Source organism: Xiphophorus hellerii, chromosome 13 (genome assembly GCF_003331165.1).
Source record: "Xiphophorus hellerii strain 12219 chromosome 13, Xiphophorus_hellerii-4.1, whole genome shotgun sequence".
NCBI classification, from domain to species: Eukaryota; Metazoa; Chordata; class Actinopteri; order Cyprinodontiformes; family Poeciliidae; genus Xiphophorus; species Xiphophorus hellerii.
The window spans coordinates 23295547-23316542 of NC_045684.1; the positions used below are offsets into that span (position 1 = coordinate 23295547).

Consider the following 20996-nt stretch of genomic DNA (forward strand, 5'->3'; position numbering starts at 1 on the left):
GATGTGGGGAGAAAGTTGGATCAAGAGCATAAGAAACTGGTGGAAGCAAACAAGGCATCATTCTTGGAGAGCCTAAAAATCACAAAAATAAGTATTTATCCAAAGGTGGATACATATGAAGATTCCAGCTAATGAATGAAGTCTCCCTATATCAAACATGAGAGGTTATGCTTTTTAAATTCATGCTGGAGCCAAATAATCATCATCTGTCATGTCAAGTATAGGTGTTACATCCCCAAGGCAGTCTAGGGACTTGTACAGGGGGGCTGTAACAATAGATAAACCAGGGAAAATGAAGAGACAAAACCAGGAGGGTACAGTTAAAGTTTTATTCTTCGAGAATAATCTGAAGAAGTCTTAAAGGCCCTCTCTTCTACCAAGAGGGAGTCTATTTTCATGTGTGCTGGACATGGTGAGATATTCGTATTTATTTGGTACAGTCTTTTATACACTGTGTCATTGTGCTACACCTCCCCCCACTTCCCTCTCTACTCTCTCAGTCTCTACTTCCTCTTCTGAGAGGGTAGATGTACTAGCCACCCTATTGGTTGTTCAACAATCTATCTCCAAAAAAGGCATTGATCATCTCTGCTCTCCTGTTAGTTCCCCCCTTTTCACCTAACCTTTCACCTACCATCTACCTCCAACACAACCAGTGATCTTTAATTGCAGTTACATGTTTTACACCATTTCAAGTTAAATGTTAAAATCACATCCATACCTTTTTTTAGTGTCTTTGATTTAGCATGCATTTATAACTTTATCATAACCATAACTTATTAGTTACTCTTATCATAATCGTAATGTGAGTTATTACAGATGTTTTCTGAAAAGAAACCAAGAATAATCTATTATTGTAATCATTTGATACCAAAGTTACAGTTACTTGTTTTCCTTTTATGTGTTCCCACAAGTGTGAGTGTAAGTATTCTTGCAAGTAAACCAATATTAATAGAAGTATTTTACTTTGAATCTTATCCAAATACTCAAAATGTTTAGATTTCATTCTTTAAAACTTTAATGTTTTGTAATAAGGAATAGTCTCAACTATTTTTATACATCTGCAGGCTGGAAACTTACTTCCTCATTTTTCAGGAAACCTGCTCTTCCTGTTTCATGACTCTCTCTCTGACTATGATTTCTTATGATTAGATAGAAAAAAGAAGTAGAATTAAAGCAAAGTTTGCAGGAAACAAAATCAACACACACAACCAGATTGATTTTATTGAGGTTTAAGTCTACCGTTGGGTCTAGATGGCACTTGTGTGATTAATTTTAAAGGTAACTTTATTCATTGTTACTGTTAATTCAAATCTTCAGCATGGGGATGTGGGATGATTTTCTTGACAAATGCTTTGCCAAAGAATTTATGCCCCTACAAATTTTCAAGGTTTTGTGATTTTACAGCCACAGAGGTCAATGTGACAGACTGACAGTGAGTGGTGAACAATTGTGAAGTGGAATAAAAATGACATGAAGGAACCATTTTTACAATGAAACATGAAGGTTTTAGTGTGTGTTTGCACTCTGGCCCCTTTACTCTGACTCTCCTGTAGTTTCTATTTTGAAGTATGATGATGACATGTTGATAGTTTTTTACAGTACAGGTAGAGGTGCAGCAAACATGTTAAAGAAGCTGCCACAGTCACCAAAATCAACTTTTTTTCATAAACAGAAATCTGGTGGTGCAAAACTATTACAACAAAGTTCAATCTATCAACCAATCAAGTTTATTTGTATAACACATTTCAGCAGTAAGGCGGTTCAAAGTGCTTTACATTATATAAACACAAAGATTTAGAATAATTTAAAGGAACTTAGTGTTGGCAGTTTTGAGCTCACATTTATTGAAAAGTGAACTCAATGTATCCTCAAAAATGATCCTACTGGAGAAATAATTTCAGCTTTTGTCTCATTATGTTTGTTTCATCCCAGGTTGTGCAACTGAAAGGTCAAGAACATGAAGATGATATTAGAGAAACCCTGCAGAAACTCGAAGAGTTGAAGAGAGACGCTTCCAAAAACGTGTTGTTTTCCACCACAATCTGCATCTCTGCTGGCAACAGCACAGATCCAGTGAGACACTATGGAGTCTCCATGTCCACCACTGGTCGTCCTGCAGGCCAAATCCTGGTTGCTGCATCCTGCCTTAACTTCTGGGAGGAACATGTAGCTGATGCAGTGATGAGCTACTATCCTACAAAAAGTAGGAAGACATACTTTGATGGAACCATCCAACTTCCTGCAGATGTCAGATGTGAAGCCTTTAACATTGGAAGCAGAGAAGCAACAAGTCCCTGCCTTTCTTGTAAAAATATGTTTGGCTTGGATACGACTGAGAAACAGGAGTGGCCTTATGGCAACTGTGCCGAAGCTGAAAGTTTGAGTAACTTGCTTAGAGAGGAAGAAGTTAGAGAGCGAGTACAAAGAAATGGAAACTGGACAGAAGAAAACCAGGGAAGGGCTAAACATGCTGTTGAAAATCATTTTAGAAATGAACTGAAGAAGATTGGCTTTGAATGGGACAAACAGTTCTACACTGCACAAAGAGCAATAGCTGAAAATGATGGTGAGGAAGAACCTCTGCCAGAATAGGCTTTTACAAGACGAAGAGCAGATATTAACAATGACTCAACTGTAACGTCGCAAACATCTGAGAGATCTCAACAATTGGGAACGGGAAATCATTTTTAATCTTTTCTACAAAATGCAAAGCTTAACATATTTTTGGGAAAAAATATTATTGAGGTTAAAAATTTAATTTATTGGGGGGGGCGCTGTAAGATGTAGAGGTGTTGGACTGCGCGCTCGACCACAACGTTAAACAAATATCTAAATGCCACGATAAAAACATCTAGGAGCCGGCGCTGTTGGCACTGTACCTCTGTCTAGCAACCGGACACCATGTTGCCGTCGAAGAAAGCCACCAACTCCGGGAAAAATAAGACCATGGATGGATGCATCAGCGGTGCTAATGCTAACGAAGCTAATGCCTTGCCGGTGGGACTGCAAACAAAACCGGGGACCGCGCTTCGGATGACAAAACCCAAAAGCTTGTGATGTGCCAGGAAATATGTAAAAATATGTCAGCCTCAATTCTGGAGAAACTTGAGTGTTTCGACGCCCTTGAAGCTAGGCTCCAATCTGTCCTAGCTGCACAGCCTGACTTGCAGAATCGCATGGTTGGTCAAGAGTTAGCAATCAATGCACACGAGGAGCGACTTCGGGAACTTGAAACTAAATGTTCGGAGCTCACAAAGCTTATAACCCAGCAGCAAACTAAGCTGCTGGACTTGGAGGCTCGTTCCCGAAGGCACAACCTCAAAATTGTTGCCGTGAAAGAAAACTCAGAGGAGAGGAGGCCAACTGAGTTTGTCTCCAAGCTCATTCCCGAATTACTGGGCAAACAACATTTCCCGCATCCACTGAAGGTCGACCACGCACACCCCGCTCTCTGTGGCCCAAACCGGCGGCGGGTGAGAAACCGCGTACCATCATCGCCTGAATACATCACTTTCAGACGAAAGAGCAAATTCTACGCCTTGCCAGGATGCAGCCACTGGAATACATGGGGAACAAAGTTCTGATTTTCCCTGACTACACCAGGGAAGTAATGAGCCAGCACCTTCACTAACGGGTCTTTGGTCTAAAGTGTTTGATTGGTACTCCAAGGCATACAAGACTCCGATACAACCTGAACCATGTCATGTTCTGTGTTTTCTGTGTATTTAATTAGAGTTTTCTGTGTCCCCAAGTCTTCATGTTGTCCTGTCTTCCCCTTGATTGTTTCCCAGGTGTTTCTCGTTCCCTAATTACCCCGTGTGTATTTAGTGTCACCTGCGTCTCTGTCGGGTCCTCGTCTCATTTGGCGTCTAGTCCATTCGTATGCCTTATTGCTACCTGCGTTGAGCCCTGGATTCCGCTCAGCAGTGCTGCCTCGGTTTTTGGACTGTGTTGGATTTTTGTTTATAACTCTGTGCATTAAAACCACCATTTTTACTCCGTACCTGGGTCTACAGCGTCTGCCTCACCACCTCATCCACCAATTCATGACAGAACCAGAACTTATAATTTTTGGATGCTCTCAGGTACAGGGGGCTATATACCCTCTGCAATGCGGCAACCATTGGAACTAGGACTGATTATCACCAAGAGACTAATCTTGAGGGACTGGAGGTCCTCTGTTCCCCCTTCCTTTCGCCTCTGGGTGACGGACTTGATGTCCATAATACAGATGGACAGATTTCATAAAGGCCCCAGGGACACTTTTTCACTCTACTGGAATCCTTTCCTGGAACATTTTTCACAGACTAAACTAAACTGAACAAACCTGTCCATGAACACTCCCCTCGGTCACCCCCTAACCGGTGTATGTATTTTCGTATATATGACTTTGTATGCATTTGCTGTGTGTGTACATCATATGTCAATGGAAATGTCTTATGCTGTGCCCTGTGCATCTGGGTTTTGTTTGTTTGTTTTTCTGTCTACCTGTATGTTCCAAACCTTGAAAACTTAAAATAATTTTTTTTTAAATTTAATTTATTGTGCATTCCTTGCTTAGCCTCTCTTTATGGCAAATCACTTGAAACGGCCATGTATCTGAGCCACATTTTATCCTTTTGCTGTATGGCTCTTCACTGCATAATCAAGTTGTGTCTCTGCACTGTTACTTACATTTCGTATACTGTGTCTCAAGTTATCTTTTCATGTATTTCCTTTGATTTATTCTGTCCTAAAGCACTTTGGAACAATGTTATTGTAGGAAGAGCTTTGTTGGTTAGTAATAACTATTTATGTGGCAAAGTCATGCATATTTATTAAAAATCCAAGAAATGCTTTACGATTCAGTTCTTTGGTCTCATAATCAATGCTACAGTGACTCCATGCTATGTATGGAGTGAAAAAAGTCTCAAAATACCTGTGCGTGTGTGTGTAAAAATATCTGTGCGTGCGTAATACTGGATTTCTAACTCGTGTAAGCGTCTTTGTGTGTAACTTTGGACAGTTGTAGCTGTGAAACATGATTTGTAAACCATGAAAAGAAAATTTGAGCGGAACTCCGGGTTTTTGTAAATATGTGGTCACAAATATGAAGAAATTACGAATACAAAATACAAGTGCACACACACACACAATTTCTACAAAAGTTACATTTCTTCACACAAACCTTTTAACTAAAACCTCACAAACCTTCTCCTTAGTCTACAAATGTTAAATAAGTACGCACAAGTCGCCTGGTACACGCACAGATCCGGTTACGAATGCACGAGGATTTTTGAGACTCATTTCACGCTTCAATTTTCACTCCATACAGAGGCGTCCTGAAGCCTCAATCGTAAGCCAACTTCAGCGGGCGCTTCGTCCAAACTATGAAAATCCCGAACTAAAACACGTTCTGAGCGTCCACACGGAAAATAATAAAGTCAGGAGTTATAAGACTATTTTCTAATGACGTTGCTGAGCTCCAGCTAACTGACAAGCCGGTGGTAGGTCGCCATCTTTGTTGAAGCAAAGTACGGTGTGATGCTAACCAACCAATTGGGAGATGTTGTAGCCTGATGACACCGCCCCTCATTATCATATTGAAAAGCAGAAACGAAGAGGGAAAATGGTAAATTAATAAGGAAATTAAAAAAAGAACAGGCAGAAATGTCTAAGTCAAAAGGCAGTTTCTTGGGTTTTTTCCTAAGACAGCGGTCCCCTCCATTAGGTGGTGATGGCGGTAGTCTTTGTGACTTGGCTGTTACCACTAAGGCTGAAACGATTCCTCGAATAATTCAAGTACTCGAAGCTTCATTAACTTATGTTTTATTATTTAGCGCACCGTGTTCCCGCCTGGACATTACTTGCGTTGCGCGGACCTCTGACTTCCGCCTCTGAGTTGTTGACGAAAGCTAAGTGTTAGCGGCATAACGTTCAATTTATAAGTTCACCCCAGGGGGATTTTATTGATTGATAAAATCAATAAAACCCGGATAATGCCCTGGTTTTCATCGTTTTTGGTGGACCAATAAGCATCCTTAAAATGACTAGCGCGATGCCTGGAGTACGGCAGCCTTTCTCCTCCGGGAGCTGCTGGGCGGGAAGAGCGAGCGCTGCTGGAGTATTTATACAGGTGAGCGGATAGACTGAACATGGCGGACAGTTGAGTAGTTGATGGTTACAGTGTAAGTGTAGCTTTACAGACGAACCGCACAATAAATTTTATATCATCCCGGTCTCAACAAAGGGTGGTGAAGCGCTTCGTGGCAGTAGACCGCAGGGACCGTGGTTGGTAGATGAGTTTCTGGGTGTGACGAACGAAGGTGCCGTAAATAAGCTTCCCGTATTGCTCCCCCGTTATTACTTGCGTCCCCTGGTCTACTGGTCGTACATTAGGTTTGTTCGTTCGTCTTCCCCCCTCTAAAGTAACTGTTAGAGATGCTCAAAATTGAAAAATTGGGCTGATATTGATATCTGATAGTAACACCGGTGTTATGCCAAATTTACCAATATTTTATTTTATATTCAATTAATTGTAAGAATAATCGATACATTACTCGATTACTAAAATATTCGTTTACAACAGCCCTAGTTACCACTAACTTAGACGTTCATTAAGCTTTGTCCCTGGTTGTGTCATGAATTGGTGGTGAAAGGCGGCGAGGGAAACGCAGCAGACCCAGATGAGATGAAATGATGGTATTTAATGATGAACAGTCCAAAAGGCCAGGCAGCACTGCTGAGCGGAAGACCAGGACTCAACAGGACTCCTTGTCAATGCACAGAATGCATTGACAAGGACCCGACAGAGACGCAGAAACACAGGTGACATTAAATACACAGGAGGTGATCAGGGAACGAGAAACACCTGGGAACAATCAAGGGAAAGACAGGACAACACGGAGATTCATTTTACGGAATGAACTGTCTTTTAAAGGGAAATTATTCTAACCTTTTTTTACTTTTTCTAGAGCCCACAAAAAGACCCCCTGGAGGGGAAAAAATAAATAAATAATATAAAAAATAAAAAAAAGAAGGGAGATGTGGGGAGAAAGTTGGATCAAGAGCATAAGAAACTGGTGGAAGCAAACAAGGCATTGTTCTTGGAGAGCCTAAAAATCACAAAAATAAGTATTTATCCAAAGGTGGATAAATATGAAGTTTCCAGCTAATGAATGAAGTCTCCCTGTATCGAAAACAAGAGGTTATGCTTTTTAAATTCATGCTGGAGCCAAATAATCATCATCTGTCATGTCAAGTATAGGTGTTACACCCCAAGGCAGTCTAGGGGTAGCGGAGGGGGGCTGTAACAATAGATAAACCAGGGGAAATGAAGAGACAAAACCAGGAGGGTACAGTTAAAGTTTTATTCTTCGAGAATAATCTGAAGAAGTCTCAAAGGCGAAAATGAGAACTTAAAAGAAAAGAAAGGGGAGAGTAACAACAAAAACCAGGGTCTCTAGCTAGTGATGTTACGTGATGTGCCGAGGCTTCGAGGCGTGTGTCGAGTAATGGAGGGGGCGTTTCCGTAAAGCGCGTATCGAGGCTTGCTTCATTTAGGGGAGGAGCCGAAAACGATGACGTCCGAAGCCTCGCTGCCTGGCTGTACCACGTGACTGCTTCGGGAAGTGGCTCAGATGTTGGCGCGGGGTTTGACAGCTTTAGAAACCCCACAGGCTCCATTCAAAATGTGGGTTGTTGTAGGCGAGTTGCGGTCAGTTGAGAGAGTGGATAGAGTTTTGATAGTTTGGATAGCAGAGTTTGGATAGTGGTTATTTAGTTTGAGACAGTTAGTTTGGTGTTTGGAGAGTTTAGGAGAGAGATAGATAGATAGGAGATTTAGGAGCGCGAAGACAGGATAGGAGTAGGATGGAGCCGGCGAGAAAGAGGAGGATTTCCCCTATGTGGGAACATTTCGATTTGATAAGCCCTAACAAGGTAAGGTGAACATTTGCAGAGGCATTAGGTTTGCTTATGAGGAACTGTATTTTTCACTGTTTCTTATTTTCTGTAAAGGTGAGGTGTTTATTGTGCTCCAAGGAGTTGGGGTACAATAATAACACCTCATCCATGTAGTGTCAAAAAAGATCAATCGTTTGAAACCAAAAACTGTGGAGAAATTGTTGTTTCTTAATAAAAATGCATGAAATCATCCAAGTTACACAAGCATTAGCCTATTCACTACCCCTCCCTAGTTCCACAGGCACTTTCACTGTCCTCTGCCTGATTAAGCCCATGCCATTTTTCTAGAGTCACAGAAAAACTTTATTACACAACATGCCATATCACATGACACTACTATTTTGGGAATAATTACACACAGAGGATACATTCAAACAATATTTTATTATACACATATGTGTATACATAATTTATGTAGACAAATGATTTCGTCCTACACCTTTTGTGAAGTCATTCCCAAGAGCCATAATAGACAAAAATTCAATGCATCACACGTGTTAAGATACAGCTGGCTGTGATTATACACCTGGCCAGTAGGTGGTTTCGTGTGCACATGAAGCTTCAAGAAATGAACCCTTTCTCGAACCAGTTGGCTCAAGTGGTTCAATGCCTCATGAGGCTTCATCTCACCATCACTATCTCTAGCAAACAACTAATCCTCCATCACAGCACCACAAAGCTGCAGCACACATGCTGCCCAATTGGGCAAGAAATCAGTTTCCCAGCTAACCTTATACTCTGCTAATCAAGAGGCAGAGTGAAACCAGCTGGGCCTGCTTAACCTGCTGGAGCGCAGCAGCAACCTGAAATTGGGGGAGGTGGGGAATCCTACAGGCAGCCACCACTGCATGTAACATTAGGTTTAGTGCTTCCTTCATGAAGTATTTTCATTTTGGCTTAATCTCTGTTTTATAAACAGTGGCTTGGTGGAATCTGTTTTTTTACAGTAGGATAGTATTATCCAATCCTGGATGGGATTTTCCTGTTTAATGTAGCCAGTGTTAGAAATTATTATATGCTGCCATATGAAGTTAAAAAAAATAACAATATAACATGTTCACAGTGGATGAAAAAAAAAAGTTGATATTAACCAAAATTCTGGGTTTATTTAGTATTTAATTAACAGAGAAATGGATTATACTTGCACAAGCTCACCACTAGATGGCAGGAGAACCAAGTTCAATAAATCTGTTGAATTTCTCCAGAATATAAGAGGGCCTTGTTTCACACTCCTACCCCTCTCTCTGTATTGCATCAACTTCTAGGGAGGCATACAGACACAAATTAATTTATGCAAGTTTATAATGCACCAATATATAACCATATGCATCTGTTGAACTGTTTAGTCTCCTTACGTGCCTTTACATGCACCTCCCACTTTTAATCATATCTGGTCTTGTTGTGTTTCTGTTATACTTCATGCACTGCTAATAAATAAAATCTGCCAACAAATTCAAAGGAATGGTTGAAGGTTGATTGTTAGTTGTCACAGTGCTCCTGTTTAGAACCATAGTTAGAGGAAGTGTCTGCTTGACTGTTGTTTTAGGGTCAATGCCTTAATGGATAGCCCAAATGTGCTTGAGCTTAAGGTCACTAACTGACTGATAGTGATTATTACCTCTCCTTAAGATTAACCTGGCCACAGAGCAGAATTTGTGTACACAAGATGTGAACTTTCACTTTTGTCTCATCAGTTCAGAGTATTTTTCCTGAAAGCCTTGGGTGTCATCAAGATGTTTTTTGGGGGTTTTTTGGCAAATGTGTGATCAACCTTTGGATTCTTTTTGGTCAGCAGTGGTTAGATGAGGCCCGCAGTACTTTAGATTTTGTTCTAGATTCTTTAGGAACCTCCTAGATCTTTGATGTACTTTAGGACGCAAGTCATTTTGGGAAGGTTGATCACTGTTCCATATTTTCTCCATTTTTAGATGATGGCAGAAATGTCTGAATTTCTGTATATGTGCAGACTACTGATTTATGATGTATGGTGTTAAATATTAGAAATATTTTAAGAGCAAAACCAAACTGCATAGAGTTTGAATGTTCTCTCTACCTGGGTTTTCCCTGGAAGCTCCAACTTCCTCCAACAGTTCAAAAAACTTAATTGTCCTGTTTTTAACCCATTTAAAGCACTTTATGTTCCAGCTAGCTGCATGAAACTTGCTTTAATGGATTGATTGATAATTAAGAGCTATGATCTCAATAGTGACCTCTACGAACAATCTTCAGACAGGCAGATGAGAAGTCGCACAACTTTTATCTCCCACATATTTAGCTCACCCTCAATCCCGTATTCAATTTACTCCATCAAGCTGTTGATTCCAGAGAATGCCCTCAACTGGGATTCAAACCGGCAACCTTCTCAGTCTGAGAGGATAGCGCTGATCTCTGGAAAGTGATCAACACTTCTGTCCTTTGTTCTGGTGGTGCTGATGCTTTAAAAGGGGCATCTAGTTGTTTCTTCTAAGAAAGTCTCGAGGAAACGACAAAAAAGCTGGACGTCTGCAAAACAATAATGAGCCTTTAAACTCTTGAAGTTACCCAGCACAATAATACGCAACATGAAACCACCTTCCGAGTTCACAGAGTGTGTTTTACTTAGAGGTGAGAGAAAAAAACCCAGTCAGAACGAACTAATTACTCGTTAACCCCGGGCCTGTCTTCACTTGTGTGTTGATTGCTGGCCCTGCCAGGGCATTTCTGAATCCGGAGGCTTGAGAAGCAAGTTAAGTGGCCTTCTTGACGAAAGCCTCAAGGTCTGGTGAGTGATGAGAAATGCGATTTATTTTCAGCTGTTACGTCACAGGTGCTTTGTGCGGCTTTTCCTGTGGCCTTCTCTCCAATAACATGTTTGTTTTCGGGTCTGGATTTGTGCAGCCAACTGCTACCGGTGAGGGAAATCCTGTCTGACCTCTCGGCCTGTTTTGATGGAAACACTGGCCCTCAGTGACGTCAAAGAGAAGGAATGTTAATTTTTCTTTAAACCTCATTAATTTTGCGCCTCTAATCTTTGTGTGAACTGACATCGGTTGGGGCTACAGAGACGTAAGGGCCTGGAAGCGGATGCCCCTCTCGAACAATGAGAGCGGGATCCCGCTACTGTTCACAGACGTTCAACTCCAAAGGCTTTGCTGAAAGAACTTGTTTTGTTTTGTTTTTATAGATAGAACCAATAAAAAGTGAGTTTTGTCACAAAAAATTTGTGCTCTGCCCCACCCAATCACTAACACCAAGTGAGTTTCCATTGCAAATGTGTGCAGAACTTTGTCAGTATTCCACTAATGTCAAGAAAACACAATTTCACAATTGTGAAATTTCTATTAAATAAGAAACACAATTAAAATCACAGGTTAATATGTTTATTCACATGATAAGTCATTAAAAAAAAAACATGACATCATCTTCCAACTGCTTCCTGTTTTCTTTTTTGTGGTTTGCGCCAGCGGCAACATCTGGTTGTTGATCATGTGACATGATGCGAAAAAAGTGTTTTGCTGCAGGTTCGCCAAGTAATTTCCAATGCGGCCAAAAAAAAAACCACCTGGTCCTCAGCTTTATTGAAGCAACCTGAGCTTCCATTATACCATTGATGCAGTAATTCAAGCAAAATGAGCCCAAACCAAGTGTTGAGTGCATGTAATTTCTAGAATCCATGGACTTTCTGCTCAGTAGGTCCGTATTTCTTAGTCAAAAATCATTTTTGCTGAACCAAAGTAATATTCTTGGGGTTTTTTCATTTACTAAAATTAACAGACATTTTAAATGTATCACCCTGTGATACAAAATGTCAATTTTTGAATTGAAACTACAAGAAATAACCTTTTTAATGACCCTCCAATTCACTTGATGTACCCGACTCTTCAACTCTGATAAACAACAATGAGTGTTTTTATGAAAAATAGTTGCATGCTGAATTATTTGTTGTTGTTGTTGTTTGGACATGCTGAAACAGGCCAGCGCTTGCCACACACATTCAGCACTGTTAACAATAGCTTTTGTGAAAGCGCATCCAGATTTGCCAGGCAGTCCCCGGCCAGACGGAGCAGTAGGGGTTTTGAGGGACCACCGGACTCGAGCTTTCAACCACGCCGTTCAGAGTGGCTGGTCCTGAAAAGGTGACTCCGCAGGCCCTTGTTGGGCCATTTCATGTCAATGCTCTACAACAAAGAGGGTAAAGAAACAGTGCATGTCTTGGTGTGTGTGTTAAAGGAGTTAGGACTTCCTCGACAATCCAGAGTCCAGGTGTTGCTCAGACAGCGTCTGATGAAGGCTAAGAGGGGGTTTTATAATCCACTGATTGTGTTTTACTGTAGCATCATACACGCACCAATTGGGTTTTGTTTCTGGAGCAAAAACCCCTTTTCGAGGCGTCACGGTTGGTCGGCCTCGCCTGCCCGGGGGCCAGCTCCGCTCTCGTGAAAAGGGAAAGGCTGAAATAAAAGCAGCATTGTGATTTCGAATGCGGAACAGCATTGAAAGACTTAATTTGCACATAAAATCTGACATGAAATCATTTATAAGGTGTTACTGTTGGGGGGAAAAGAGCCTGCAAACAAGCCAACATCCCTAGAAGTCTTATGTAAGAGACCTTATATGGAGCAACGGGGCCCCAGGCTTTGTGACGCTGTCATCTGCTGGTGTAGTAAAACAATGGGAGTGAAGGGTGAGAGATAACAGAGCTTTACCCCTGCTGTGATAATAACATAGCAGTGGCTAAATTTAGGGCCTCACTTTGGCTAAATTGCTCGCTCCATGTGTATGTGTGCACATGTACACGGTTTATGTTACAGGGACATAAATCTCCTCGCGCAGTCACGTCGCATTTTGAAGATTCGGTCCTGTGTCTCAAGCAATTATAGGTTGAAAGGCTGGCTTAAGAATAGGCTGAGACTAAATTTGGGTTACGATTAAAACAAGACGAGCGTGAACAGAAAAGGAGTCGGAGTGAGTGCGGTGTCTCTCTGAGGTGATAGAAACAGCCTGGACTGCATTTGGGTGCGTCAGCGCCAGCGCACACCACCCCGCCCAGATCTCAGGGCAACGCAACTAGCAGCTCATAATTGACCCTTTCCAGTAAAAATCACTTCGCACAACGCTGCATGTGCATTGGCACACTGTGCAACATGATTCATGTCAAATAAACGGTGGTTATTTGACTCGGCACACAAGCTCTCCCTCCCCCAGGTTCAGATGTGACCTTTTTTGTGAAAAGGACGTTGTGGCTTTTCACCTACATCCTCAATGCGAAGCAAACTGTTCATTAAAGCAGAACCAGAGGTCACAATTAAGATGATTCTCCCATCGAGGCCAGCATTGACATTTCTGTTTTCACCTTTTAAAACTGACAATATCTACTACTGGTGCTTTCTGTTTTATTATGCTTGACAGTTAAATCAGAATTTGAAAATGAAATTATGTGCCAACTATTAAGTAAAAAAAAAAGTGTCTGTTTGACCTGTGTGGTGTTTGCCTCTTCTACAACTGAGGGTGTTGGTGACTCACATGTCCTCCTTGAGTTGAAAGAAACACGCTGGGTTGTCCTAGTAGCCCAGCTAAGAATCAGGTCTTTCTTGGTTACTGCTATTCATTGGTGTTCATGACATAGCAATGCAAGATGGCCTCTCACACGCCCATTCATTCATGCATCCATCGTCTCGAGCAGTCATGAAGTGAGAGGCAGGTAAACCCTGGACCACCCATCAGTCCATTGCAGGGAACAGAGGACATGCACACACAGTCACTTCTAAGGGCAATTTGGAGTAACTAACTATCTTATTCATGTTTTTGACCTGTAAGAAGAAGACCTCATACCCAGACAGAACCGACAGATGGAAAGAACATGCGAAGTCAATGCAGAAAGTCCAGCACTTCAACCCAGGACCCTCTTGCTGCCAGGCAGCATTGCTAAGAACCATGACAACATGCTTTTTAATTTTCTTGGCGCTACTCCTATTATCCTCCTCCCGTCTTTGTGGTGAAGTCATATAAGCTTGGTAGCCCATGGAGTTTATTTAACTCCACTGGACGCAGGACTTTCTCAAACGTTCACCTCCTTAGAGAACAGCTGGGGGCATGACACTATTTTACTTTGCAACCTTACTGTGAACAAGTCTTGGTTTTGCAGAAGACTCCAGTCACCTGCCTCTCTTTGATCTGCTGTCCATAACTCTTGGCTCAAGCCAGTCATGAACTGCCCACATTGCACAACCAAAGGAGTTGCTGACTGGAACTCTGCAGGGTCAACATGTAGAGCATTGTGGATGAATTGAGATTTCTTCAGATCCAATGTGTTAACCACATGTTTCATTTCAATATGTCAATATGTGCTGCCGTCAAGAAATGCTGTGCTGTCATAATAGTCCCGGTGTGTTTTTGTTTTAAATCCTCCCACCAGCTGGTCCCAGCGACGACCTGTCATCACTACATTACACCCTGGGGCTGCAAATCCAGCTAACTCTTTTAGAAGCCAATCTTCATGGAGGAGTAAATACCTTGCTTGTTGGGTCAGAGGCATAAATACATCGCATTAATTTCAATCCTTAATCTTTTTGGAAAACACAGAGACCTGAAAATGTCCAGCTTTTGCCAATCGTCCTTCCAACTACTGTGTTTGTTCTGTTCTTGAAGACGATGACTTATGTCTTCGCCAAGAAGACCTCACTGGTGAACACTGACCCGGGCAGAGAAAAAGGAGGACGAGCTGCTGGCATGGTGTCGTACACGTCTTCAGCGTGAATCATCTGTTTTCCTGGACTCCATGAAATCTGAATGCATACCAGACCTAACCATGGGCAACCTGGTCAAATATCTTGTCCAGGTCCAGAAATCCTATATGGGCTGATCTGCTTCTTTTATTTAATCCATGCTGTATTGATTCACAGAGAAAATGTAGACAGTCATCAGCAATTAAGACTGCTGAGTACTAACTTTGTTGGCTCCCTATTAGATGTAAGTAACTTTATTGGCCTCCAAATCAGTAAACACTGAGATATTTCGCTTGGACATGTAGATAAGACGCCAAGTGAAAGACCACACGTTATTCATACTGATGTAGGTAAAAAAAATCACTTGAAATTTTTGACTTGTGGGGTCTACAGTTGAGCAATTGTTATATCCCATTAGAGCCTCTACAGTGACTTTGCCAAACATGTCTTTCTTTCATGCCCTCATAAGACTCAAAGAGGAAGAACAGCATAAATCGGTCACTTGACATAATTTGGCATCAAGCAATGGAAAGGATCAGCTCATTTATGATACATTCCCAACAGGTGCTTCCACTTCTTTTTGCTGGACCACCTCTTTACTTGGAGTACGTCTACTGCTTTTGTTCCAAATCTTTGGTTGTACAATTTGTATGTTAATCTCCACTTGATCTGAGTAGAAGGGGGAAAAAAATAATAAGCTGCACCAGCTACTGACCCTTTTGAACCTTTCCCGGGATCACATATTGTACTTGTTGTGAACACAGCTGGCAGGGACATATTGTGTTCTGCTACTTCCTTTCTGAGCAGGCTTTGGGAGGAAAGAAAATGCTGCGGTTGTGGCAGGGACAACTACAACTGGCTGTGGTAACTTGGAAAAGTTGAAAACTTAAGAACAGACTGCTTAATGTTCGCAAGAGGAGGAAAGCACAGATACGGGTCATGGTTAGATGTTTTTACAACTTCATTAGATTTCTATTTGGCGGCAGTTCTTCCCTATTTATTCTCATTATTGGTGAAGCCTAGTTGATCCAGACAATGTCAGACAACGTCTCTGCAGTCGGAAGTTATCCAAACTCTGACCAGCTGCCTGGGTACAAAGAGAGGATTTTGAAACGCATAAGCCATTTATTTTGAGGTTTATGAAAAAAAAAAAAGTCAACAAGAACAGGAGAGTTCGAGTTGAGGTCTGAAAGAACAAAGGACTTTTCAGGAACTGCTCAAAGGATTCTTAAAACAGCTAGCAGACTCCATTTGTTGGCTGTGAAAGAGGTTTAGGAAGACTTAGCGAAACGCTTGAGTTTTTTGAGCCCCGATTAACATGAAGCAACCCAATCACAAATATATTATTTAGAGACTTGGGTCAAACTAAATCAGCCATATATTCTTAGAAGACAACAAAATTTTAGCAGCTAGAAAATAGGCCTCATGAAAAGAGAAATCAATTTTTAAAATTATAATTGAACTGAGTTAAAGTGGAGCAGACAAATGTCATCCAAAAGAAGATTTGTGGCACATTAGTGGGCCAGAAATGCAAAAGACAAATAAAACGAAAGAAATAAAACGGTCGAAGGACAAAGGTTACTCATTTGTTGGCAATGTAGGCTGGATAAGCGGAGGTGTTGCACCTTCTTGACTTTGCTGGCAAGTTTATTTGTCCTTCTAGCTAGCAGGAAAAGTTACCTTTTCCTGCTAGCTAACTTGTCTTGCTAGCTGGCAGAAACAAGTTCTAGCTAGCTAGCTAACAAGTTCTAGCTAGCTAGCTAGAACTTTGTCATTAACTCACATTTAGTGTTTGCTTCACGAAAGTTTTCCTAAACAAAATGAAAGCTTCACGTGTGAGTGAACAATCTGTGATGCCAAGAAAAAGATTAACTGACTCCAGACCTGTTTAGTAAAACTATTTATTGACATATATAAATATATAGGATTGTTGTTTTCCTTGTGTAATATTTTTTTTTAAATCAGTTTAACTCTCCTTAAGTTATGTAAGTTTAGACTGTAGCATTTTAGTGAGCCACCTAAATGGTTGGAAATCATTTAGAGACGACCCTGCCTTAGTCTCGCTAACAAACATGGCGCCTTTTGGTGTTGCTCCGTGTTTTTGTGCATTGTTCTGTGGCAGTGTTATACAGCGCCCCCGATTGGCCTGGCATACCTACTACATCGTATTCTCTCGTGGTGCATATTGGGTCCTTCATACATGCAACCAGCGGAGTTCTCCCCACATTCAGTTTAAATGGCAGTCCATCTGCAGACAAACACAACCCCTGAGAGGAATGAAAAGCCTAACAACTGATGACAAGCCAAATCCTCTCTACAGCAACCAAGGCCTCAGCACACATCACATGTTCTCTCCTTTACTGTGTCTCAGCACTAAATGTTTTCTTGCCACGGACTAGGCCAGCGTGTTCCCTCCACTGTTTTTATTGGCTGCCTACCAGGATATCTGAAGCCATCACGAAGAGATAAGCCAATCAGAGTAGCCAGCTCGAGCTCAGGGCTATCAGAGGCGATGTTTACCTAACCCCGTCGATACTGATACCAAAACACTTGTGGGTGTGTGCACACGGTCGCAGTTCCAGCTTGCTTTGCATTGCTGCGTGCATTACAGCGTGTCATTGTGTGCGTGTGTGGGCGTGTGTATGTGTGTGTGTGTTGTTTTTTTTTGTGTGTGTGTGTTCTTCACAGACCCCAGGTATTAAAGTTTTACTCACAGGGACATGTGGTTGTGTGTTTCTGCTGACTGGATTCCTCCTCTCTTCCGTTCTCCCTGCTGGAGTTTGTTTTTTTTTTTTGCTGTTCTCAGAAAAAAAGAAAAAAGAGGGAAAAAAAAGGGGGAAGGTTGACTCTTTAAAGTAGGAAAGCTCTGGACTCTGTCAGTTTTGTTTTGGTGCCATTTGACTCATCGCAGTTGGCCGGTACACTTTCACAGAAACTCCTCCATTTTACAATGCGCTCTACATGTTCACCCCTTGTTTCAACTCTCCTCGCCATCAGAGGTGGAAAAAGTCCTGCTGGGAGCTAACCAAGCAATAAATCTGGACTCCTCTGTCACGATTTATGTTCCCAAAACCATAGAAGGGGGTTCAGGGGAGGGAGTGGTGCTACACAGAGTCAAGAAGAGTCAGCCATCAATAGCTAATTTAACCATATTGGTGAGGGATTACATCAAGAAAGCTTTGCCTAGCTCTACAATACAACGTTATATTTTTAAAAAGCAAAGTTCAATTGTTCTTCTCTCAGAAGGGTTAGCTGGTGTTCCACTTATGAACAAGAAGTGAACGGTGTGTCCTGCAGGCCAAAACAAAACCAAAAATTAAAAGAAAAAACACACGAAAAGAGCCATTTTAGATCTGTTATAATGTGTCCGATTTTATAACAGTGTATGCAGCACATACCGCCGGTCTCGACATCTTTTTCTGATGAACAGCTGCGTTTTTCGACAGGCAAATGATAAATATTCATGTCAGACTTTTTTTTAATTCTTCAACAGAAAACGTTTGGAGAAACAGAAGACGAACAGGCGCCTGCAGGCGTGCATGTGTCTGCGCAACAGGCGTACACAAACTGCTTTCAGAGCAGCTCTAGCTGCCCGTTAGCGGATGAATAATTGTGAGGTGGAAGGAAAACGGTGCGTGTTTTTGTTAAATTATTATTGTTTTTGTATTCATTAAAACATCAGAAGTATGATGTGAATTTGCATTCATCCCCCTTTCTACTCCGATAGCCATGAGTAAAATCCTGTGCAAGTAATTGCTGCTTGAGAACAGAGGCTATTTGTCCCGCCACACTTTTCAGATTTGTTTTTTTTGTTGTTTTTTTTAAAAGGAGAAGAAAATCGTATGTATTCGCCAAGGTTGCAAATAGATAATTGCTCAAATCGGGGGTTTTTTCCTGATTCTGTTGGCTCAAGTTTTCCCTGTGGAGCAGTTCACCCAGCAAAAACACAAAACGTAGTAAAGTTTTTTTTTCCCCCCAGTTTTTAGTGAAAATTTCTTAGTACTCTTGAAACAAGCCAAAGGTAGCTCACAATCCTTCCAATGTCTTGCTGATAAGCTACATGTAAGTTAGTTTTGTCTTATTTCAAATCTACTGAGAAACTAGACAAAAAAATAAAAATAACACTTTGTACGATGTTGTGTTTCTGCAGTATACATGTTTCTTTCACAGACAAACTTCTGGACTTATCTTCCTGTCCTGAAACTCACTGAGACCAGGCGCCTTTTTGGAATAACCACAGCACTTTCCAGAAAGAAACATACATGTGCACACATAATGTGACTTGACCTGCAAAAGCAGAAACGGTTTTAAAGGCAGAGAGCTTTAACTGAGCTGATTAGACAATGAGATGTTGTTGTTGATGATGAAAAGGCTTCTTGTTCTGAAAAGTGTCCTGGCTGATAAACGCACACTGCACTCCCCGTTGGGTAAATTTTAACAGATTAACCTCTTAAACCCTTTTCAACTCCAGCTTATCTCGTTTTTTTTTTTCTCTTTCTCTCCGACTCACACGAGCTTCAGTGAATTGTTTAATGAAAGGCTGAGCTCCACCTTGACCCACACAACTGCGGTCTTAGATTCTGCGAGTGTGGCTATTAATATCCACTGGCAGCAATTTTGGCAGCCGATAGCTGATACTTATAGAGGGGAGGCAAGGCCTGATGGGAGGTGCCTGCCGTCGCCTTTCTGGTAGAAAAGGGAGGAAAAAAATCTCTGCATAAGCTAATAAAACTCGCTTTTAATCTGTTTCACAGTCGGCAGCTTAATATAGCAGGAATGTGCAATTGCGCAGCAGCATTTGCAGGAGTGTGGAGGACTTTGGAGCTGATTGGTGCCTAAGCTGAGTCGTTCCTGCGAGCTGGTTGATTTGACTCTGTTTCTGCCCTCTCGGTCGTTCCGGTTAAGCCAGGAACGTGAGAGCCTAATAACAAACTGAAAGATTGATTTACACGAAAACACTTATTACCCCTGAAATATTGTTTGCACTCCTCCGGCTGCTTGTAGCCGTCTTCATCTCCGACTTTGGCAGAGGAGCGATATTTCATGTCGGTCTCCTTCACAGGACTCATTAGCTCAGCACATAATAAAAAAAACCCCGGAGCTGCTGCAGACTCACTTTCTGAGGTGCAATGCAAACATTCCGAGTGATTTAGCCGGAGCAAAATTAAATTCCTCGAATGATTCTTGCTCAAGCCTTTCCTTCTTTTTTTCTCTCTCTCTCTCTCCGCTTGTTCTTCCTCTTCTTCTGGTATGCTCATAAAAGAAAAATACTTGGAGATGCAGAAAGAACATTCCTCTATCATGCAATCTGTGTTGAAAGGGGAGTTGTGTTCCCTGCTTTCTCAGTACTCTATTCCTGTATTCCTGCAGAGCTGGAGCCAGATGCAGGGGTGGCGTTTCAACCACACCGCGATCCAACCCAAACATCTGCCCGGCAAAAGTCTGAGGCCTTCTCTCTGAGACAAAACACAGGCCTCCTCTGTGCGATACCATTACAAATGATTTCTCTGTTTGATGGAGGGGAGAAGGTGGAGGGCTGTTGCTTCCGGCTGGAAGCGCATGGTGCAAGATGTTTCAGCGAAACCCAAAAACCCCAAATCTTTTCCAAGCTGGCGGGGTTTTTTGTTGTTTTCTTGACCCTTTAACACGACACACAAGTCGCATCGTGTGTGAAAAAAGAGAAAGGTGTGTTTACAGGCATCATCTGAAGTGTCTGTGAACTTAAGAAAACTTAGAGCTGCAAAAGTTACATGACCATTTGAAGAAAAAAAAGAGACAACTTATAGTTACATGTACTGCAGGAAATGTGCTGTCATTCTTACATAACCATTATGTTATTTACATTTACATTTTTGGACGCATGAAGCTTTAGCAAATTTTTTTTTTTAGAAAAATTAATTAAAGATGCAGTTTTGAACATAATTAAAGAAAAATAGCTATAAACACATGATGATGATACTTTTACTAAGATTCTGTTGTAGACATTCAATGCTGATATGTCATGGGGGGAAAAACAGCTACAACTTCTACATTTGTTTTGTGTATCCATACTTAAAGGGGCAGTATTATGTATTTTACAGGCATATGATGCCATTTTATAGCACAATTAAGAAACTATGTTATCTTCAGTTGTCATAAGAATGCTGTATATATCAAATACGACTTAAAAGGAATTTGACTTTGTAATGTAACGCCTTGAAATTGGGCTTCTGTCTCTTTAAGAAACTCCTGCTCTTTCTGAAACTCCGCCTTCAGGACTTTTAACAACTTTTTGTTTGTTTGTTTTTACCAGTGAATCACTGAGCAGAAGTTCGTATGATGAGCTCAGCTGTTCCACCAGGTGTT

The 20996-nt window shown here is 41.4% G+C and overlaps 1 long non-coding RNA gene across 1 annotated transcript; it reads left to right on the top strand.

The window, feature by feature from the left end:
- Positions 1–346: 346 nt before the first annotated feature.
- LOC116731733 (uncharacterized) lies at positions 347–3687 on the top strand. The gene is made up of 2 exons (XR_004341615.1): positions 347–412; positions 1936–3687. It is a non-coding gene; the product is annotated as an uncharacterized LOC116731733 (long non-coding RNA).
- The last annotated feature ends 17309 nt before the right edge of the window (positions 3688–20996 follow it).